At 35.7% G+C, this 24432-nt stretch overlaps 1 protein-coding gene and 2 long non-coding RNA genes across 4 annotated transcripts in view; 1 reads left to right on the top strand and 2 right to left on the bottom strand.

Annotated features, from left to right (window-relative positions):
* Window positions 1-8801, bottom strand: part of LOC122220253 — a 49699-nt gene extending 40898 nt beyond the window's left edge. The window contains exon 1 of the long non-coding RNA XR_006202753.1: window positions 8394-8801. This is a non-coding gene — a long non-coding RNA (uncharacterized LOC122220253). The remainder of the gene's footprint in view (window positions 1-8393) is intronic.
* Window positions 1-24432, top strand: part of SESN1 (sestrin 1) — a 113281-nt gene that overhangs the window by 57022 nt on the left and 31827 nt on the right. The gene's annotated exons all lie outside the window — the stretch shown is intronic.
* Window positions 15923-22842, bottom strand: LOC122220255. The gene is made up of 4 exons (XR_006202754.1): window positions 22219-22842; window positions 19192-19483; window positions 17843-17926; window positions 15923-17687 (listed from the first exon to the last, which is right to left on the bottom strand). It is a non-coding gene; the product is annotated as an uncharacterized LOC122220255 (long non-coding RNA).

Here is a 24432-nt window from a genome sequence, read left to right as displayed (position 1 = left end):
AAATACTTGCAAATATATAATTTGTGGTAGATTTCCTATCTGGTATGTGTATTTAATAAGATATACCTTATGCACCAGAAATCATCCCATTTTTCTGTGGTACTTAAGCCAAATTAGATATATTTATGTATTTACCTTTCTAAGCATTCATATATTCGATCTTCAGTATGCTAAATGGTTTGCATAAGCTCTTGAGTATGAGGACTTTAAATATATGGAAAATTATATGCTAGACTCTATTAATTTGATTAGCTTTACTCGATCTAATGCCTTTTTCTTACTGCTATTATTTAAAATATTATTTCTCAATGCTATGTTGGAATATTTTGCTATGAAACTTTAAAACATTTCAGGAATTATGACATGGCTTAGGAAAGGAGAGATCCCAGGATTCTTAGCGACATAATCAATTCTAAGCTGATCATTGCTACATTATTAAAATCTATTATTCACGTATTAATTATGGGCCCTATTGTTTTCTCATGACGTGAGGAATTTTTATAATTGAACTTTGATTCTATGTTCTGGAAACTTCTATCACTTATTCATTGCCCTCAAAATCCCTCCTTTGGGGGGCGCCTGGGTGGCTCAGTCGGTTAAGTGTCCGACTTCAGCTCAGGTCATGATCTTGCGGTTTGTGAGTTCAAGCCCCGCGTCAGGCTCTGTGCTGACAGCTCAGAGCCTGGAGCCTGCTTCCAATTCTGTGTCTCCCTCTCTCTCTACCCCTCTCCTGTTGATGCTCTGTCTCTCAATAATAAATAAACATTTAAAAAAAGTTAAAAAATCCCTCCTTTGGCTCAATGATTACTTGTTAATGGCCCAAGTATTTGTACAGGTTAATGCTGAGTTGCTCTTAGAAAGAAGAAATGGTAAAATGTTGTCTGCTATTTTTATGTTTTAGCTTAAAATGATGCACACTTTGCCAACTGAGGATATGTTATTTAAAAATGTATATAGTTTATCTTATAAATGTTAAAATTTTGTTTTTAAGAAGTCAAAATCAAGGAAGTGATACCAAGGTCTCCTGTTTTAATTTAATCATAATAAGTTACACCTGATATAATTTGCTACAGTTTCCCCATGAGTCCTTGGACAAATATTTACACAAAGAATAGAGTGGCATGACTAAATTGAAAAATTCCTAATAACTTTCCCACATTTAACAACTAAGCTGGCGGAGAAATCAAAAGCCTAAACATCAAGTACAACCCTTTCATCCTTTTTCAATACCCCTCACTGCCTTAAAAACCTTCAACCTGCTACTTTTGTGCCTAAAGAAGCATGTTTAAGTATAACAAAAAGTGATATCCTATATGAATGAGAGGAGACCTGCCAAACTGAATTATTTCTTTTGTGAAAAAAAGAGGAAGTTGTTTGTTGTTATTGTTATTGCTTAAATAACTTTCATTAGTGCTATGGCTGAGGACCAGCAATTCAAATAATAATCTCTAATCCCATGACTGAAGTTTATACATGCTAAAGATAATACTTGGTATCAATAGGCCATGTGTTTCCAGTTAGTTGTTTTCCCAGTCATGGTTCCTAAGTGAGCTCAGCCATCCATATTCTCTCATAGTCCTCCTTCGGACTGATGGTATATACACACATTTGTGAAAACCCAGCTACAACTGTGGTGCAGTGTGTGGCCATGAAATAACCCCCTTCAACTGTGCCTTCTCTTCTCTCCCATCCCTGCTTTCTTTTCAGATTTGAACCCATAATAATTCACTTGACTTCTTTTCTTCATGAACAAGACCATAGTTAGGAAAAAAAAAAAGAAAGAAAAAAGAAATATCAACAGTTTTTGAAAAACTGAACTTGTAGCCAAAACATCTCTTAATAGAAACTTAGTTTGTAAATTTGTGAAAATACTTGTTCCCATTTCTAACTTTATTTTGCTTTATGGTCAACCAGTTTGGAATCTGTAAGTGTAAATTGTCTTTATATAATTTGGTGTCTGAGGATTTTTAAGACTAGACAAAGGACTATGTTCTCGCCACTTGAGGTACTCTAGCAGTACTGATCAAGATAAACATAGCTGGCATTTGCTGGCAGTACTGAATAAGAAAAGTTTATGAGATAGCTCTGTGGTTTGCAATTGGATGTTCTTGCTTCCAAGTTACTGTAAATTGGACCTCATCTTGAACTGAAGTAAAATATAAAGATGACACTTTGACACTAATCGTTACTATTTGCAAAAGTGAAGGGAAATTACAGTAAACTTGGTTATCTTTCATGTTTGAGAATGTGGGATGTTATGGTTAATAAGCTATTAAGACTTATAGGTTTTATGCAACATATGCATACCTATACTCTAAGTAAATTTGTAAAGTAGGCCTCTTTGGCCATGGTTTTTCCCCACCCCCACTGTGGAATCCTTCCTTGCTCTCAGATTATATTCCTTTTCCTTCTGCCCTAATATGCCATCAAATCCTACTTTTTAATAAAGTTTTTAACTTTTTTAAAAATTTTATTCACCCAACACTTATCATGACAAGTGCACTCCTTAATCCCCATCACCTATTTCACCAATCCCTCCACCCACCTCCCCTCTGGTAACATCTGCTTCTTCTCTATTAGTCAGAGTCTGTCTTGGTTTGCCTCTCTCTCCCCACTCCCTTTGCTTATTTGTTTTGTTTCTTAAATTCCATATATGAGTGAAATCATATGGTATTTGTCTTTCTCTGACTGATTTATTTCACTTAGCATAATACTCTCTAGCTTCATCCATGTCGTTGAGAATGGCAAGATTTTCTTCTGCTTTATGCCTGAGTAATATTCGTTGTATGTATACACCACATCTTTTCTATCCATTCATCATTTGATAGATCCTTGGGCTGCTTCCTTTTCTTGGCTATTGTAGATAATGCTGGTCCACGATCCCTTTGAAGCAGTGTTTTTGTATTCTTTGGGAAAATACCCAGCAGTGTGATTGCTGGATCATACGGTATTTCTATTTCAAATTTTTTGAGGACCCTGTATACTGTTCTCCAGAGTGGCTGCACCAGTTTGCATTCCCACCAACAGTGCAAGAGTGTTCCCCTTTCTCCACCTTTATTCACCAACACTTGTTGTTTCTTGTGTTACAGATCTTAGTCATTCTGACAGGTGTAAAGTGATATCTCATTGTGGTTTTGATTTGATTTGCATTTCCCTGATGATAAGTGATGATGAGCATCTTTGTGTGATGTTTCTTGGCCATCTGGATATCTTCTTTGGAGAAATATCTATTCATGTCTTCTGCCCATCTTTTAATTGGGTTATTTGTTTTTTGGGTTTTGGGTTTTATAACTTTTTTATATATTATGGATACTAACCCTTTACCAGATATGTCACTTGCAAATAAATTTCTTCTCCCATTCAATAGGTTGCCTTTTAGTTTTGTTGATTGTTTCTTTTGCTGTGCAGCATTTTATTTTGATGAAGTCCCAATGGTTTATTTTTGCTTTTGTTCAGTTTCTTTCATCAATGTTTTATTGTTTTCAGAGTACAGGTCTTTCACCTCCTTAGTTAAGTTGAATCCTAGGTATTTTATTGTTTTTGGTGCAATTGTAAATGGGATTGTTTTCTTAATTTCTCTTTCTGCTGCCTCATTATTGGTGTATAGAAATACAACACATTTCTGTAGATTGTTTATATATCCTGCAACGTTACTGAATTCATGTATCAGTTCTGGCAGTTTTTTGATGGAATCTTTAGGGTTTTCTCTATATAGTATCATGTCATCTTCAAATAGTGAAAGTTTTAGTTTCTTTCTTACCAATTTGGATGCCTTTTATTTTGTTGTCTAATTGCTGTGGCTAGGACTTGCAGTACTATGTTGAATAAAAATGGTGAAAGTGGACATCCTTGTCTTGTTCCTCTAAGTTTTTCCCCATTGAGGATGGGTTTTTCATAGATTAATTTTATTATGTTGAGATATGTTCCCTCTAAACCTACTTTGTTGAAGGTTTTTATCATGAACAGGTATTGTACTTTGTCAAATGCTTTTTTTTCCATCTGTTGAAATGATTACATGGTTCTTATCCTTTCTCTTAGTCATGTGATGTATCATGTTGATTGACTTGAGAAATATCGAACAATTTTGCAACCCAGGAATAAATCCCACTTGATGGGGTGAATGACTTTTTAAATGTATTGTTGGATTGGGTTTGCTAGTATTTTATTGAGGATTTTTGCATCTATGTTCATAAGAGATATTTGCCTGTAGTTCTGGTTTTTTGTGGTGTCTTTACCTGGTTTGGTATCAAGGTGATACTGGCTTTGTACAATGAATTTGGAAGTTTTCCTTCCTTTTGTATTTTTTGGAATAGTTTGAGAAGAATAGGTATTAACTCTTCTTTAAATATTTGGTAGAATTTGCCTGTGAAGCCATCTGGTCCTGGACTTTTGTTTCTTGAGGTTTTTTGATTACTGATTCAATTTCTTTGCTGGTAATACGTCTGTTCAAATTTTTTATTTTTCCTGTTTCAGTTTTGGTAGGTTATATGTTTCTGGGATTTATCCATTTCCTCCAGGTTGTCCAATTTGTTGGGATATAGTTTTTCATAATAATCTGCTATAATTGTTTGTATTTCTGTGGTGTTTGTTGTTATTTCTCCTCACTTGTGATTTGGTTTCTTTGGGTCCTTTCTCTTTTTTCTTGATAAGTCTGGCTAGAGGTTTGTCAATTTTATTAATTTTTTCAAAGAACCAACTCCTGGTTTTATTGATCTGTTGTATTGTTTTTTGTTTGTTTGTTTGTTTTAGTTTCTATATCATTTATTTCTGCTCTAATCTTTATTCTTTCCTTCCTCCTTCTGGTTTTAGCTTTTGTTTGTCATTCTTTATCTAACTCCTTTAGGTGCAAGGTTGGGTTGTTTGAGATTTTTCTTGTTTCTTTAGGTAGACCTGTATTGCTATAAACTTCCCTCTTAGAACTGCTTTTGCTCTGTCCCAATGGTTTTGAACTATTGTGTTTTCATTTGTTTCCATGTACTTTTTTATTTCTTCTTTTGTTTCCTGGTTGACCCATTCATTGTTTAGTAGCATGTTATTTAACCTTCCTGTATTTGTGGTCTTTCCAGATATTTTCTTGTTTTTGACTCCTCGTTTCATTGCATTGTGGTCAGAAAAGATGCACGTCAAAACCTACTTTTAAGGAAGGAACTGACCCTACAACGGAGTTAACATCACTCATACATTTAACTTACACAAATACAACTATTATTGCTCATCAAAAATGTTTAAATGTGAGGCAGAAAATATTTTTAATGTAAATATCATGGGCAATTCTACCTGACATCCTACTCAATGAATATATACCAACTGAGTGTGAAATAAGAAACAGAAACTGTAGTGTTCTCCATTGGTCTGAGTTACTCCTTGCTTCTCATTGAGTGAGCATCTCACCATTCTGAGGGTATTTCAGATGTTAAAGACGTGATTTTTTACACAAGGCACCTAAATACAAGCCAATGACTCCAACTAGTGCTGAACCAAATAAACAGTCATTTGTTCTAATACTGGAGGACAAAATGTCTACTTTGGACTTACTAACAAATGGCTTATCAGCCTCCAGTCTGGTACCTTCCAAAGAGATTTTCAGGGATAATTTTATCTGCATGATTTTAACGCACATGCCTATGTGAGGTTTGAATCCATTATATATAGTTCAGTGAGCTTTCTCTTTTGCTGAGTGTTTGCATCTTAACAGGAAATAATAGAATTAATCAGATTATTAAATTATAGACCCTATTTACACCTCGAATATGTAAAAGAAATACAACTATGTATCTTTTTACCATTTTCATCTCTGAGGAAGAACTTGGATGACAAGTTTTTATATGTTTTTTTATAATAGCATTTCTAAATTTACATCAAATAAGCAGCCACTTACTCTACCAAATCCTGGAGGCAGCCCTGATTTTACACACAAATTTCCAAGTTTCTTAAAAAATATGATAATACGTAAAAAAAACTATTTAACCTTTAGTTCTTAGTTTCTTCATCTATAGAATGAGAACATTGCCACTTAGACACTCTCCAAATTCCCATCCTAGCTTTACTCAGTTTATTTTATAATTATTTTAGCTCTGAAATTCTATGATTATTACATCAAGTATGAACTAGATGATGAATATAATTGCACTGTTTAATCTGAGGAGTTTTAACACTTTGCTGTATTTCAGGGTTATCCCCATGAATTAAGATTGCCATAACTATTGCTATGAAAAGATACTAATTGGTAGAGAATTATAGTTTTAGGGCCTAGTGATTTTACTATGAAATAAAAACATACTTTTTTTTATGTGCCTTAAGTCCAATTTGAAAGAATAAGAGAAAAAAACCTAGATTTTTAGGATTTTCTTGTACAACATTTGAGCTAAGATTTTGATTGAAAGAATACGTTTTTATAGAAAATAGTAGTTCAATATTGTTGCATCACAGAATCTTAAATAGCATGGTTCATAAATGAAGTAACTTGTTTTTCTGGACTTACGGTCCACTGGGGAGGGGAAGATTGTATTTACTGCCTAGAATGTTTTCATGCTTTTTTTATGCCGTATCAGGAATATAACAATTATTTACATTTTGGCTGCATGTTATGGTCAAGGACCTTGTTGAAAAAGAAAAGGGACTGTGATCAGTAAGAGTCTCTGGACTCAGGTGCTGAACAAAAACCAAAGAACGTTTTTAAGCATCCTGTAAGCCTTTTTTCTAGTACTGATGGGTCAGTGTTCCTCTTTTTATCTGTCTTGTTACAAATAATTGTTACAAATAAATTACAATTTATTTGTAATTGTCTTATTATTTGACTGTGAGTTTTTTATTAAATAAACTCCACTCCAGCGTGGGGCTCGAACTCAACGACCCCAAAACAAAGATCGCATGCTCTACTGACTGATCCACCAGGGTGTTGCTTACTATGATTATTTTTTAAGAGCATTTATCTTTTGTTAGAAAGAGAACTGTAAGCAAACATATGATACTTCCCTACTGGAGAAAAGCTGAGAATAATATTGCTCAACTGGAAACAAGAAAGCTAAAATTGTGGTAGCACTTCCTCCAGGTATTTAGCTCAAGATTAAACAGAGTTGTCTGAAAGTTAACAGGAAAAGAAACTACTTGTGATGTGTTAAAACCACAATCTAAGAAAAAAAAAATTCACAATGTCATATTATAGAGTATGAAGAACTAAAGGTCATAGTCAAACTGCTTTAGTAATATTACATAAATATACTTTCCCTCATCTAAGAGAAAAACAACAATGACAAACAAAAAGCACCAAATCCCAATATAAGATGCTGAGTTGCTTGTATTTTGTTTGTTTTTGTTTTCATTCTTCTGGGGCCATGTGTCTAACAGCAGTGGTACTGTCTTCATATTTGAGACAAAGAATGGTCTTCAGATTTTCTGTGTCTCACTAAGGGACTACAGTCCAAAGTTTAAATTAATCTTAATTATGGGAAACTTTGAACTTATTTTCTCACTCTGGTAAATCTTAGAGACAACCCATAAAAGCCAATTTTAACCACATAAGCTTGCTGAACTATAGATTTGGTAGCATAAATGGTGTTTGCATTCTATTATAGCAGTGTTTCCATGAGATCATTAAACAACCCAAATTTTAACTGGGGATTTCAACTACACTCCTCCTCTCTTCTGAACCACCTCTTCCCTCAGGAGACACTGATAGAAGATTCTAATGAGAGGTAGGATGGAGTAGAAGTCCTGAATGGGGGCTAAAATTGGGAAATAATAGGAGCCTTTTGAGGGTTTCTGAAGGTCTTTGCTTTTAGCATTGCAAAAGGCAGATATAATAATGAGGGCAGTTGCTATGCTCTAGAAGTTCCAGACGTCTAACAATAAGCTTGTCCCTATTAATCATTAATACATGAAAGAGGTTGTGATGGTATATGAAGCCCAGTAAAATTCAATGAATGTATGTTTCTTTCAGTTCTCTCTCCTTCTTCCTTTGCTAGTTATGCCTTTGCCTTTGTCTCTGAGAGTCCTTCTCCACACCTCCCGAGTCCCTGCTCCCTCTCCATATATCCTGCTTTTTCCCAGTCTTTTACATTCATTTATCTTTCATTTTGATCTGTCAGGCAAATTTGGGACCACAGATGTGTAGTACACAAATAATAGAACATAATTCAATCTTCATTTAAAAACATTGCCTAACATAGTTCTCTGAAGTAAGGATCTGTTTTATTACCTAACAGAATGCCTAGCACACAGCACTCAAAAATCTGTTGAGGGAGTAATAAACAAATGAATGCTATTTTTGAGGACAGTTGTGGAGTTGAGCTTCTAGGATAAAGAGCAAAATGGACCCTAAAGGGGTAGATTAAAGGATAGATTAGGAGTATGATATGAACTATGACAGTGGTGAAGCAAGTGAATGAACTCACCCCTTCTGTCTCCCTCCTTTAGCACCATGGAAATGAATCAAAGGTAATGTCTACAGGAATCCAGAAGTCCACAGTGGGAATATGATCAAAAAGAGATATAAAAAGACTAGGCATGTGTAAATTGAGAACAAACTTATTAAGAAAATAAGTGAACTTAAAATTTGGCTTTCATTTTGTCTATATTTTTAGGCTTGAATTAGATTAGGTTGCCAATGACAGAAAACCCAATAGATTTCTTATACAGGACAGGTTCTTTCTCTCTTATATAAAGGAAGGCAGTCTGATACTGATTTAGAAGCTCCATATAATCAGGTACCCAAAGTCCTTGGATATTTTTCCAGTAACTTCAAGATGAGGCTTCAATCTCTTAAGACTGATGCCCAAGATGGCTGGCTGTTCCATTTCTAGAATCACATCCACATTCCAGACAGAGGAAGAATTTACAAGGAGAATGAACATATGCTTCCTCATTTTAGTGACATTTACTGTGCATACTCCATTTCCTTTTATAATTGCACTGGCCAAAGCTTACTAACTTGGTCACACCTAGATGCAAGGAAAACTGGATAATATTGCTTTTTTCTTTTTTTTAAATATAATTTATTGTCAAATTGGCTTCCATACAACACTCAGTGTTCATCCCAACAAGTGCCCTCCTCAATGCCCATCACCCACTTTCTCTGCCCCACCCCACATCAACCCTCAATTTGTTCTGTGTATTTAAAAGTCTCTTATGGTTTGCCTCCCTCCCTCTCTGTAACTTTTTCCCCCTTCCCTTCCCCCATAGTCTTATGTTAAATTTCTCAAGATCCACATATGAGTGAAAACATACGGATCTGTCTTTCTCAGACTTATTTCACTTAGCATAATACCCTCCAGTTCCATCCATGTTGTTGCAAATGGCAGGATTTCATTCTCATTGCCAAGTAGTATTCCATTGTATATATAAACCACATCTTCTTTACCCATTCATCAGTTGATGGACATTTAGGCTCTTTCCATAATTTGCCTATTGTTGAAAGCGCTGCTTATGAACATTGGGGTACATGTGCCCCTATGCATCAGCACTCCTGTATCCCTTGGGTAAATTCCTAATAGTGCTATTGCTGGGTCATAGGGTAGTTTTATTTTTAATTTTTTGAGGAACCTCCACACTGTTTTCCAGAGCAGCTGTACCAGTTTGCATTCCCACCCACAGTGCAAGAGGGTTCCCGTTTCTCCACATCCTCGCCAGCATCTATAGTCTCCTGATTTGTTCATTTTAGCCACTCTGACTGGTGTGAGGTGGTATCTCAGTGTGGCTTTGATTTGTATTTCCCTGATGATGAGTGACATTGAGCATCATTTCGTGTGTCTGTTGGCCATCTGGATGTCTTCTTTAGAAAAGTGTCTATTCATGTCTTCTTCCCATTTCTTCACTGGATTGTTTTTTGGGTGTGGAGTTTGGGGAGTTCTTTATAGATTTGGATACTAGCTCTTTATCCAATTTGTCATTTGCAAATATCTTTTCCCATTCCGTTGGTTGCCTTTTAGTTTTGTTGATTGTTTCCTTCACAGTGCAGAAGCTTTTGTATCTTGATGAGGTCCGAATAGTTCATTTTTGTTTTTAATTTCCTTGCCTTTGGAGATGTGTAGAGTAAGAAATTACTATGGCTGAGGTCAAAGAGGTTGTCAGACAATAAAATGAAATAAAAGGCATCAAAATTGGCAAAGAAGAAGTCAGACTTTCACTTTTCACAGACAACATGATACTCTACATGGAAAACCTGACAGACTCCACCAAAAGTCTGCTAGAACTGATACATGAATTCAGCAAAGTTGCAGGGTACAAAATCAATGTACAGAAATGGGTTGCATTTTTATACACCAATAATGAAGCAACAGAAATAGAATTAAAGAAACTGATCCCATTTACAATTGCACCAAGAACCATAAAATACCTAGGAATAAACCTAATGAAAGATGTAAAAGATCTGTATACTGAAAACTATGGAAAGCTTATGAAGGAAATTGAGGAAGACACAAAGAAATGGAAAAACATTCCATGCTCATGGATTGGAAGAATAAATATTGTTAAAATGTCAATACTACTCAAAGCAATCTATGCATTCAATGCAATCCCAATCAAAATTGCACTGGCATTCTTCTCAAAGCTAGAACAAACAATCCTAAAATTTGTATGGAACCAAAAAAGACCCCAAATAGTCAAAGTAACATTGAAGAAGGAAACCAAAGTGGGAGGCATCACAATCCTGGACTTTAGCCTCTATTACAAAGCTGTAATCATCAAGACAGTATGGTACTGGCACAAAAACACATAGACTAATGGAATAGAATAGAGAACCCAGAATTGGACCCACAAATGTATGGCGAACTAATCTTTGACAAAGCAGGGAAGAGTATCCAGTGGAAAAAAGACAGTCTCTCTAACAACAAATAGTGCTGGGAGAACTGGGCAGCAACATGGAGAAGAATGACACTAGACCACTTTCTTACACCATACGCAAAAATAAACTCAAAATGGGTGAAAGACCTTAATGTGAGACAAGAAACCATCAAAACCCTAGAGGAGAAAGCTAGCTTTATTCTTAAAGTGGCAATATGCCCAGCTAAAGATTTAGAGCTTTATTAACCATGGAAGAAACAAAGAACAGACTCTAGGGACAACTAGCCTCCTCTAGCACATTGACAAATGGATATTCTTGGAAAAATATTAGTAATAAAAAGTTACCAAAGAATTGTTAGAGAAGATTTTCAATATTGTATTATTTTTTAATGTTTATTTTTGAGAGAGAGAGAGAGAGAGAGCGTGCGTGCACACGCGCGTGAGCGGGGGAGGGGCAGAGAGAGGGACACACAGAACTCTAAGTAGACTCCAGGCTCTGTGCTGTCAGCACAGAGCCCAATGCGGGACTCAAACTTGCAAAACATGAGATCATGACCTGAACCGAAGTCAGACGCTCAACTGACTGAGCCACCCAGGTGCCCCGATATTGTATTTTTTTTTTTCAAAGTAATTGTGCCATTTTAAGTGTTTTTCAAAGTGATTGTGCCATTTTATATTTCTACGAGCAAGTTATGAGTTCAATTGCTCTACATCCTCACCATTCTGATTTTATTTTTTTTAGTTTTTTTAATGTTTAGTTTTGAGAGATAGACACACACACAGGGTGCTAGTGGGGGAGGGGCAGAGAGAGAAGGAGACACAGAATATGAAGCAGGCTCCAGACTCTGAGCCTGTCAGCACAGAGCCCAAAGCAGGGCTAGAACCCATGAACCATGAGATCATGACCTGAGCCAAAGTCAGACGCTTAACCAACTGAGCCACCCAGGTGCCCCTTGTATTATTTTTAAAATGTATATTCTACTTAATATTTAAAATCATTGAGGCTAGGTTATGCTTCACATTAAAATTATCTGCAGATACATGGTAAATATTATAACTAGAAGAATTATACAAACACTAAATTTTATTTAAAAGAAAAAAAATTTTAATGTTTATTTTTTGAGAGAGAGCACGCAAGTGGGGGAGCAACAGAGAGTGAGGGAGACACAATCTGAAGCAGGCTCCAGGTTCTGAGTTGTCAGCACAGAGCCCAGTGCAGGGCTCAAACTCACAAACTGAGATCATGACCTGAGCCGAAGTTGGACGCTTTACTGACTGAGCCACCCAGGTGCCCCACACATACTAAAGTTTTAAAATTACATCAATACCTGGGGTGCCTGGGTGACTCAGTTGGTTAAGTGTCTGGCTCTTGATTCCAGCTCAGGTCATGATCTCACGGTTGTGAGCCTGGCATCAAGCCTGGCATCAGGCTCTGTGCTGCACAGAGCCTGCTTGGGATTCTCTCTCTCCCTCTTTCTCTGCCCCTCCCCTGCTCATACACATGCATGTGTGCGTGTGCTCTTTCTCTCTAAAATAAACATTAAAAAACAAAAATAAATAAAAAATTAAAATTACATCAATACCTAATAATTTTTATCCTAAATACACATTGTTCAAGCCCAAAACACCAAAAGAAAAAAAAATTGTGTATTTCACAAATGCTGTGCTGAATAGTTGTTTACTTTATATTCTGAGTATGACAAGACTGCTGGTTCAATGTATTGTAACTCTTACTATGTAGCTCCCACTGCTAATATTTACTGATCATTTACTATTTACTGACCACTTATAGCCACTGTGCTTGATTTCATGTAATCCTGTGGCCCTCTAAAGTTGCTATACTATCATTCCCATTGTACAGGTCAGGACATCAAGGGTAAGAGAAATTTAATTTATCCTTGGACCCCAGAGTTGTTGGACTCTAATGACAAGGGTTTTTAGTCATTATACTTTACTTTTTCTTTATAAATGTTTAATAGTATAGTCTATCTGAGTATCATTTTGTATCTACATAGAAACACAGCTGGAATCAATTGTGAGAAGACCATGCTTACTAAATGCTTGTTTATGTATTATGAATGTTTCTCCTGTCCAGATGGCAACCTGATAGTATGAAGGTGTCAAAATATTGGCAGTCAATATTGTAAATTATATATTTCTAGCAGTTTTCATTTTATCGTATCTTGTTCTTATAGCAAACCCATCAAGTAAGTAACTCATTTTACAGATGAAAATTCTAAGACATGAGAAGATAAAATAATGTGCAGGGGTTGGAATCTAGATTTTTCATTTTAAGTTCAGATTCTTTTCATTTAATTGTGTGCTGCTTTAAGCTCTAGAGATAATTGCAGAAGGACATTTTGGAATGAAAACAAATAGAGGCATCCATCCACAAGTGCACAGTTACAAGTAAACTAATGTTAGTATTCTGTCTATAAGCATCTCCATCAAAACCATCTTTGACAACACCACCTTGCCTTGTATTTGTTTAGGTATAAAGTAGAAGGAAGCAATAGGCTTCTTGAGAGTCTGCTGTCTTAGATCTACTGAATGTGTCTACTACATTCCATTTCTACCGTCGTCTCTCTGGTTTATACCCCAGTTGCCTCCTGACTAGATCATTGCATTATCTTAAATTTAGCCTACCTGCCTTTAGCTTCCGCTCACAACTCAAACCATCTGGGAAATTTCTCCTAATCTTCTAAAATCAAATCTCAGTAACCTCATTTCCCTGCTTGAAACATTTTAATGATTCCTTGACTTCTTCCTTTCTTAATTCAAAGCCCTACTATACCTGTAACATAACTCCACTGTATGTATTTATTGGATTATAAGGCTCCTTAGGACTGGAATTGTGTTTCTTTAATCTTTGAATACTTTGAACTATTTTGTGTGGGTTCTTGCAAAGCACTGTGCTCTCTGTAGATAGTTGCTAAATGGAAATTATTAAATTATTTGATCCTGTTAAGACCAAAATGTGATTTTTAAAAAATTATAGGGCTGTTATCCTCAAACAGTGGTTATAAAAAGTTTATGTTCTTCCTACCTTTGTCATGACCCTAATCCAACTCTCCCCTTCATTAAGGGGCTTGGGTAGATAGAAGAAAAGGTTTGCAGTATCTCCTCACTAAGATTGAGGCCATCTTCCAAATAACATTCTTTTCTATTTTAGCATGCCTACATATGTATCTGTCTTCTCACCTGTTGATATAGTTTTAGGGAAATGTTTACTGATCTTATACCCCTCCTTAATTCTTATAATTCACCCAAAGGGATTCAGTGCTGGAAAAGATGGGCCATTTCTTACCCCTAGAATTTTTGGTTTAATAAAGGAGACTGGCTAGGCCATTAGCTTTGACAGTGCAGAGATAAGTGCTGTGACAGAGGAAGTGCATAAGGGGAACATCTAACCTGCAGAGAGGGGTTGAGGAAGGCTTCTCTAAAGCAATGACTTCTAACTTCAGACTGAAGGTGAGACATGGGCCGGGGTCAGAGGGAAGAGCATGTACAGAAGTCCAAGGATGATTCCTTTGGGTGACTGTCAAGTTAGGTAAACTTGTGAGGCTGAAGAGGAAGGGGAGCGGTTAGCCTCACTACCTCTTCCTTAGATGTACAGTTTCCTTTGCTGTGTTCATCTCGCACACTTGTGAAAGTCCATGCTTTCACCACTTTTGCCACTACTCAGAAATCTTTTAGGGTTCCATTATTGCCTCCTACTTTGTCCAGTCTCCTCCTTCACTGGTTTTCTAGGCTCCCTACAACCAACTCTTATTTCCCACCGCTTACTAACTTATCCTCCTGCCAGAGCCAAAATAGTCTCCTTATAGTCTCTTGAGTTCCTGCAGCTTGTTTTCTCCTCAGTTCCATTCCCCTCTAGCTGCCTTTTAAGACTTTACTGATAGTTTCTACTCCTGAATATTTGCAGTTTGTGGCATGTCATTTAATGCATAATTATATGTTGCCCAGTATTGTCTTCTGTTTCCCAGTCTTTTATTATCAACTCGATTGTAAGTCCCTGAGGGCTGGCTCTGAAACTACATTTCATTTTATTTTATTTTTAATAACATTACTCAATTATATATGGAATGTTAAATGAGGAAGTACACTATGCTGAAATCAATAGCATCTTCACGCAAAAAGATTACAGAATTGCACTCAAATGATAGTGTAGGATAGTTTGAGCAAATAGAATAAATTCTAGAGTTCTCCTCACAATTTGAACACTCCCCTGAGAACTTCTGACAGTTTTTAAAACAGCATGATTACTACATGTTTTGTTCTCATTTTACAACCAATGAATGTAAATTTGAAAGTATGCTAAATGAATGTAAAACTTTAACAACACATATGTATATACTTTCTGAATTTGAAAATTAAAGAAGTTTAAAAAACAGTAAATTAAAATCATTAGTGGCTTTGGTAAAAATTAAATATTTGAACTACATCTCTTCAGTTTTTAATACATTTTCAATTACATCATTGTCATGGGAAAAGAATCAGTAAGGCAAGTGTTAAAATCATACATAAGGGAGCATCTGCCTTCCATGGTCAGACACTGCTTATACTTCAACTGGAAGGTCCCAGAACTGTATACCTATCTCCCCTGTCTGTAAATCTTCCTCGGGCCTCCTCCATGGAAACAATCTATTTTTTAAATGTCTAGTAGAAAGCTCATGACAGCCCCTTCCTCAGCTGTCAGGACTGTGAACAGGAAACCTTTTCCTTCTGCTGGTCTCAGCCCCAAGTTGTCCCAAAGTTCCAGCAGTCTCTCCTGAGTCCAGAGCAATATGTCCTCACTCTGGACAATGCACTAAAGTTCTGTAGTTGCATTTGTAACTATTGAGAGATGGAAAGGAAAGGGCACTGGATCCGAAGGCACACAGACTTACTTTTGACCCATAGCTCTGCCACTTTTCAGTTTCATGACAAGTTTCTTCTTGGGTAACACAGGAGTGAGATCCATCTCACAAAGTTGTTGTGAGAAATTGCCAAGTCTCTCTATGTGAAATTTGTGGACTGTAAAATTCTTTATACGTTTTACTTTTTATTCCACAGTCCATATGTAGAGTCATATTCAGTATATAACATGAGATTTTATGGTTCTTTCCAATACTTGAGGATCTTGAGAACTTCAGACATACATTTTTCCTGTGTGACTTATTGCTTTCTAATCCACATTGGTTATTTTTATTTTTTATCTCATTCACTTATTCTTACCTACCCTATCCTCAAACTCATGGATGAAATCATTTTAGGCAACTAAGAAAAGAATATTTTGAGACATGAAAAAAGTTCAGTTGCCTCATCTATAGAAACACTAAAGAATTCTCCCACTGTCTTTTTTTCCATTATACTCTGCATGCATAAGAACACATTATTAGCAGTCTGTATCTTTATATAAATGCTCTGGACATAGAGCACTGTTCATGCCTCCGTGGACATTTCATAGTCCTAAGTAGTTTTCTGATATCCTTGCTTATCCAGAACCTATTCTTCTTCTTCTTGATTTTCATATCTCTCATTAGACCCGATTCTCCAATCACAGGGACCCTAGCAATGACTTCTTGTCAAGTACTAATGCTTAGATTCTGAGAGTCCCAGAGCTAGGGATCTTGTTCATGCTAATACAAGACCAAAGAATGGAGAATCAGAGGAAGCAGACATGTGAGTCTAAGTCCCAATTGTCAGGAAGAGCTACAGCCAAGTTAAAAGGCCATTTTATTAATGTTAACCTGCCACCCGTGCTGGGGTGGGATGGGAAGGATGGCATGGGGGGAGGGCAGTCCAACATTCTGAGGGTAATGTCTAAGAACTTGTGTTATCTGTCACTCTTTGACTGTATCTAAGAATCTTACTTTTAGTCATCAGTGGCTAGGAAAAAGTCTTTCTAGGACACACAGCTCTATTATCCTTAGAAATAGTAGCTCTCTGAAATTCCTTGTAGCATTTAGGACCTTTCTTGCTACTTTATTTCCCCCATTTACTGCTTATATTATTGCAGATGTTCTGCAGTAAACAATTTTCTTAAGCAGAGAAGATAGAAAAGTATCCTGAAATCATAATTTTTATACACTAAATCTCTGTTTCGGAGTAGGCATGAAATGGTAAGAATTTTAGACTATTAAGTGAACAATTTAGAATCTAAATCTACATGAGATAGTTAATGTACATTTTTCAAAGTAATCTTCAAACTCTGCTCAAAGATGTCTTTTCTTTTTTTAAATGTTTGTTTATTTTTGAGAGAGAGTATGAGCAGGGAAGGGGCAGAGAGAGAGGGGGACAGAGGATCCGAGGTTGGCTCCTTGTGGACAACTGTGAGCCTGATGTGCCGTCCAAACTCACGAACTGTGAGAACATGACCTGAGCTGAAGTCAGACTCTCGTCAACTGAGCCATACAGGCAGCCCCAAAGATACCTTCTCTAATGTCACCAATATCCACCATTGTGCAATTCCAGCATCATTTTTCATTTCTTCAACTGCAGGTCTTTTGGAATGGTTGGGGGGTTATTTTTTGATACAAATAGCCATGGCTTAGGGGACTTTTTAAAAGGATCTCATTGTCCAACACACTGCTCCCATGGACTGTTCCTTTTCCTGTGTGAGGTCCTGGGACTGAAAAATTTTTAGGTAGTGGATTCTCTGTTTCTGTGGTATGTGCTGCCCAGTTTTCCATGTGGCATCAATTAATACTGCTTTTAAGAAATGCCTTTTTGTGACCCAAGGATACTGTAAGTAAAACTATGCTGTTTAACCCTGTTTTACTCCAGTATTTGCCTGCTCGAGTCTCTGGAAGAAAGACCATTTTACTTTTTGCTGTATGGTGTTATATAGTAGAAAATCATCAGAATACTTAATTTAACATGCATATGTACAGTGTACCAGCAGACTTCAGGGTCAGATCTGGTCCCTAGAACAGAAAAGTACAAATTAGCCCTGCTATTAGAGTTATGCTTCTCCCTCCCATTCTCCCCTCATCCCAAAAAGTTATCTGTACGTGGAATTTTTTATCATTATACAAGAAGATGAATACAATAGATATGTAAGAAAGTAAATACCACCCACCATAATCCCATTTCCTGGAGAGAAACACTTTATCAGTTTGATTTTCAGATGTAAAAAAATTTATATAATCCAAAGGTATAACTTCTAGAAGAAAACAGGAAAAAAAATCTTTGTGACCTTGGGGCAGGCAAAGGTTTCTTAGAATATACAAGCATAAAAAATTAAAGAAAAAAAATTGATAAATTGGATTACATCAAAATTAAAAACTTTAAAATCTATGCTCTTCAAAAGACACCATTAGGAAAATGAAATGACAAGCCATAGACTGGAAGAAAATATTCACAACCACATGTATCAAACAATTTGTATTCAAAATGTATAAAGAATACTTACAACTCTGTAACAAGAAGACAACAACCCAATTTTTAAAAATGGACAAATGAGGGGTGCCTGGATGGCTCAGTCAGTTAAGCATCTGACTTCAGCTCGAGTCATGATCTCGCGGTCTGTGAGTTTGAGCCCCACATCAGGCTCTGTGCTAACAGCTCAGAGCTTGGAGCCTGCTTCGGATTCTGTGTCTCCCTCTCTCTGCACCTCCCCCACTTGTGCTCTGTCTCTCAAAAATAAACATTAAAATAAAATTTTTTAAGTGGACAAATGACTTGAACTGAGACTTCATTAAAAAGATATATAAATGACTAATAAGCACATTGAAAGGTGATCACTATTAATAGTTACCCAAGATAGGCAAGTTAAATCCACAGTGAGATATTACTACATTAGGGCTTCTTAACCTCAGCACTTAAAGTTTGGGCCAGATAATTCTCTGTTGTGAGGGGCTGCCCTATGTGTTCTAGGCTATTTGGTAGCGTCCCTGGCCTCTACCAGCTACATGCCAGTAGCAAACCACCCACCCACCAGCTGTGAAAATGAAAAATGTAACCTGATGTCAAATGTTTCCTAGGGGGCCAAATCATCCCCAGGTAAGAACCACCACACTATACCACTAGATAGCCTAAAATAATATTTATCATGCTAACTGTTGGTGAAGGTGTATAACCACTGGAACTCTCAGACGGCTGGTAGTAATATGAAAATGGTACAACCACTGTAGAAAATGGTTTGGCAGTTACTTAAAAAGTTAAACCTATATTTATTATGGGAATCAGCCATTTCTCTCCAAGTCAAGAGAAATGAAAGCATATGTTCACATAAAGCTGTTCAGAATCCTTAGAGAATGTACTCTTTATTCTACATAGGTGAGAATTTACCCATGAAGTGAAAATCTCAAGTACAAGGAACCTTTTCTTTGTTGACTATATAGTATTTTACACACTTCCTTCTAGGATCATTTTGCTTTTTCCTGAAAGGAAGCTCCCTCAGTGAAGACTTATTGGTGGTAAACTTACTTTTTATCTCTTAAAATGTGTTTCTTGCATTAGCTTTCTCAATAGACAGTTTCATATATTAATACAATTGAAGAGTGGCTATTTTCTCTCTCAGTGCTTTGAAGATACTATTCCATTGTCCTCTGACTTCCATTGTTAAAAAATAGTCCATTTAGTATCCCTTTGTAGATAATCTGACTTTTCTCTTGGATAACTTTTAAGGTCTTCCCTTTTTCTTGGAATTTTTCAGTTTTACTATATGTCAAGATATGAATTTCCTTTCTGTTATTCTGCATGGGATTCATTGTGCTTCCTGGAAAAAATGAGGATTGGTATCTTTAATCAGTTCTGGAAAATTCTCAGTCATCATCTCTTAGAATATTGCTTTTCTCCTTCTAAATATATGTATACAATATATCATTACTACATATATACTATGTAATTATATGTATACATTACACCTTCTATTTCATTCTCCATGTCTTTTTCTTTTTCTTTTATATTTTTGATCTCTGCATTGTATGCTACATTCTGAGTTATTTCTTCAGATTTACTTTCTAGTTTGCTAATAATTTTCTCGTCAGCTATGCTGAATATGCTGTTTATCAATTGAGTTTTAAGTTTTAATAATTATAAAATCTGTATTTGATTCATTTTTAAATCTGCTTATTTTTTGATGGTTTCTTGTTCCTCACCCATACTTTGCACTTCCTTTAAAATAATAAAAGACATATAAAACTGGTATTCTGTATCTATAATTCTAACACCTCAAGTCTTACAGGTCTGAGTTAAGTGATTATTGTTTCTTCTGACCCTTACTAATGGTGCCTTTTTCATGGTATATTTTATTACTGTAAGCTCCTGTTCATTAGAACTTTATCTTCTGGGATGATCTATATATCTGATTGGAGCCTGGGAACATAACCGACCCCCTTTAACTGAATCCTTGCATTAGTTTTTGTTTAAGACCAGAAGAGTAATAGTAAGTTAAAGCCCCAACTTCTCATGTGCAAACCATTGTGTGTTTATGAATTTTCAGGGGATATTTCATCCCACCAAGAACAAAAGTTGAAACAGGCAAATTTTCTATCTCCTTTTGTAGATGGGGTATTTTTCCTAGTTCATTTGTTCATTGGTAGTATAACTTCTTGGGGTTTGGCTTTATAATCAAGTCTCTGGTTTACCCCCCAGTTTCCCAAGTCCTAAGCTTTGTCTTCTCTTCCCATGCTATTGCTCTAGGTTACAGGATCCATAACTACCAGCCCCAGTAATTGTTACCTCTCTGGATTCCTCCTATTGGTCATTTTTTACTTCTAAGGATTTCTGTTATTTTGCCAGCTCAGCCACTATATTTTTTATAGAAATATTGGTAGGTGTTTTGTCCAACATGAGTAAGAATCACTATTATGGAGGTTAGTTATTACCCTAATCTGTCAGAGAGTGGTGCTGTCAGAGCTCCTTAAGGCTTAGGACTAAGAATCTTTGTAGTAAATGGCCTCCTACTATCATGCTGTCCAAGTTCTTATTTCTGCTTTTTAGAATTTTTATGACTATTCCCTTGTGATTAAATGGTTGGCCATCATACTTCCTCTGCTATCAATTTAAACAGTAGTCCCTATAAATTACTGTGAACTTAGAAACTAGATAAATAAGCTTGTTGTAATTTTGCACAAAGTAAAAGTTAATTGTCTTTAAGAGAGGTGGGCCAAAGGTTTTCCTCCAAGTATAGTACATACTCTTTAATGTATAAACTCTGTGGCATCTATTTTATGTCTTTTTTTGCTTGTTCTAGATTCTGTTCTTGAGATTGACCCCAAAAAAAAGTCAGTTTGGTTATAATGAAGTATTTCTATATCAATAGTCTATAATCATCAGCTATTTTGGCCAAATTTTTAAATGTGGGAGGAAATAGCGCAAGGGGTGTGTGTGTGTGTGTACTTAAGCAAGCATTGGATTTAATCCTACCACACAAATCACTGTGAATTCTTTTTTTTTTTTTTTTTTTTTGAGTAGGCAATACAGTATTTAGCCAAAGAGAAAAACTGCAGTATTTTCTTATGTTTTAGGTCGATTAAAGTGACTATTCCTTTTTTACTTGAAAAAGTCTTTAAGTTTATATTTAAATTCTAGTTAATAAAGTGACTTTAATAATGATTATGGGCCAATTTGTCTTCATTTATGTTTTTGTTTTTTTTCCTTTTACATAAAATGTTAAATTTATGCTAAAAGATAATTTTACTCATTTAACTATTTTGATGATGTTTTAGTTAGACTCAAGCCTACAGCTTTCTCTTTGGTGTCATGTGTACAAATCTTACAATATAATGAAAATGTGTTTTCAAATACTTGTGTCATGTGCTGGTAGTTATAATTTCAAAGCATGATTAACATACTTCCACTCCCCAGATCTTTGCATCTAGAACAGAATGTACTCTCAACATAGCCCAAAAGGGGCATATAAATACTCTGAGGTTATACTTTAAAACAGTGAACACAACATAAGTACATCCACAAATAGTAATTATAAACTATATCCAAAACATAGTGCATGGTATTTTGTAGATTAAGAGACAGTATTAGTGTGGTAAATTGTCAAGTGGTAGAAGATATTCCTCATTCAGCATGACAAAATTTACAAAATTTTGTAAAGGTTCAGAGGGGACTGGAAGTAGGTAAATGGAATAAAGGAAACTGGGATCTGATTTACATATATAAGAAAGGCAGTAGCCAGGGAGAAGGGATATTGAGAGATGCTATGGAGCATATCCTATTTTGGCAGTAGGCTCAGTCGGGAGCCAGTTCAGATTTCCCGGAGAAGAATGATGTTCTAAAGTTTTTTTGGGTGGGGGCAGTCCACAGAGGGTGGGATGAACAGTCAGTCATAGAGAAGAGATTACACGTAAGGTAGGAAGGGATTAAGAGAAAAGTTCATGGTCCCTTGACCTCTTTCCTGATGGATACACAATCACTGGAATATTAACAGTGGAAAAAAAAAACCCAACTAAAACCATTATCAGGCAGCATCATGGTATAGTAGAAAGAATATACCTTTGGAGTCAGGCTTGAGTTCTAATCTTTACTTAAGCTGCTTGCTTGTTATGTGACCTTGGGTTAGATACTTTCTCTGTTTCCTGTTTCAAAAATGAAAAGAGCATCTACCAAAAGGGTTATTATGAGGGTTGAATGAGTTAAAATGAATTAAATATTAAATGAGTTAAAACATATGTAAAATGCTTTAGAAGAGTACCTGATACATACTAACAACAATATGTGTTAGCTATTCTGTTAATATTATCAAATCTGAAACCACGAAGTATAGCATATATCTGCTTCTAGAACCAAATCTGGGACTAAAAATCTGAGTTATTGGTTTTAAAGCTCCTCATCAATTGGTACACAATTACCTAACTGCTACAATAACTATCAGATGTTCACCATAATACACAATCCTGCTTTCCAAGCCTTTTGACCTCTTTGCGTTTGTAGTTTAAGGCATTCTTCAGTCCAGGTGCCCCTTTAGAAGCAAAAAGACGTAGTGGGTCTAACTATAAGCAATTACAAAAAGAAGAGGGAGGAAAAAGGAAGATGTGAATATTGTTCTCAAAGACCAACCGAGGGGGGAAAAATACTTGTTTAATAATGCTTAATTAATATTGATTGAATGAATGTTGAATAAACTGGTCCAATATATTCATACATATAGAGGTTCATGAATTTAACCAAAAGATACACAACCAATCCCTGGTGTATAGAAATATGAGTATTAAGTAATTGATGAAACTTTCAGTAACATTTGGGTGGGTACTGTTTAAAAATATTAAGGTTTAAGGGTTCAAGGAAAATATGAGCTTGATGTAAAAGTGTGTCTTTCCCAAATAATGTATTGAAACTACCTTTTTCTTTCTTTCTTCTTTTCTTTTTTTTTGCAGAAGGCATCTTTATTTTTTTTTCTTCCAAATTTTTATGTAAATTCTAGTTAGCATTAGAGTATAATATTGGTTTCAGAAGTACAATTTAGTGATTTATCATTTACATATAACACTCAGTGCTCATCCTAACAAGTGTCCTCCTTAATACCTATTATTCATTTAGTCCATCCCCCACCCATGAAACTACCTTTTTCTTGATTCAACATAGCTTTGTTATCTGTGACAATTGAGGATAGAGGAACAGAATGAAGTGAGGGTATTGCCAATAAACCCAGAACTAGTCTTCAAATATTATTTAATCCCCCCCCCCCACCTTCCTTAGGTATATAGAATACAATGAACTGTTGAGGGGAAGTATACATACATACATTTTGGACAGCATCTTACAGTATTAGTAGCAAACCTCCTATGTCTTACAGTACAGGAAACAATTGATATGACAAGTCAAGCTGATCTACTTAAAATAATTATTTTTTAGGGAACTAAAACCAGCAAATGGTTTAAGCAGCACTTGAAGAAAAAACAAAAGGTGGTTCTTGAAGGTTTTTACAGAAAATATTGGTAACTGCTTTAGAATATAGATTTAGCAAGCCAAAAGCAAAATGAGGAAAACTATCAAGTATCGTTTTACAATGTTTATGTGTCTCTATTGCAAGTAACACTCTCAGTTTAAGCAAATAACGGAGGTTAGCACTAAACATTACAGTGATGAAGTATGTAAGTCTTTGAAAATCTCTTCTAAATCCTCAGAAAATTTTCTTCTCAGGAGAATATGTATTGAGTGATAAAGAGGAAGCATTGCATAGAATAGCACTATGGGGTCTGTTCAGTTTCCTTGCTTGCTTTGAAGGTTATATTTATTTGTATGTGACTGTCATGCTCATATTTTTGGATTTGGACAATAACATTTCATTGTTGGCTGTACCCCACCCCATGAATTTTGGAAATTGAGTATTAGGGAATTTAAAAAGAGAAGAATTTTTCTTATGGATATTTCCACCCTTATCCTCTATCTACAAACAAGAAAGAAAATTTCCCAAAAAATTCTATATTTTATTACACTAATATTTTAAAGGTGACTTTAATGTATACAGTATCTGGCACAGTAAGGATAAAAACAAAATTATCACTGTTATTAAAATCTATTTTTTTAAGGATTGGTGAAAAGATTTTAAATCTTTGTTACTTTTAACTGAGGACAGTATATCCTGTCTTATCACAGTGCTCTGCTCTGACACTATATAACTTTTTTAAAAAAACATTGAAGGTTGGACCTCATTGGTATCTGGAGTGGTTGAGTCCTGATCTGTCTGCTTTGTGGTTGGCTGACAGC

Source organism: Panthera leo, chromosome B2, assembly GCF_018350215.1.
Source record: "Panthera leo isolate Ple1 chromosome B2, P.leo_Ple1_pat1.1, whole genome shotgun sequence".
In the NCBI taxonomy this organism is placed as follows: domain Eukaryota; kingdom Metazoa; phylum Chordata; class Mammalia; order Carnivora; family Felidae; genus Panthera; species Panthera leo.
This window is presented reverse-complemented; position numbering and strand designations above follow the sequence as displayed.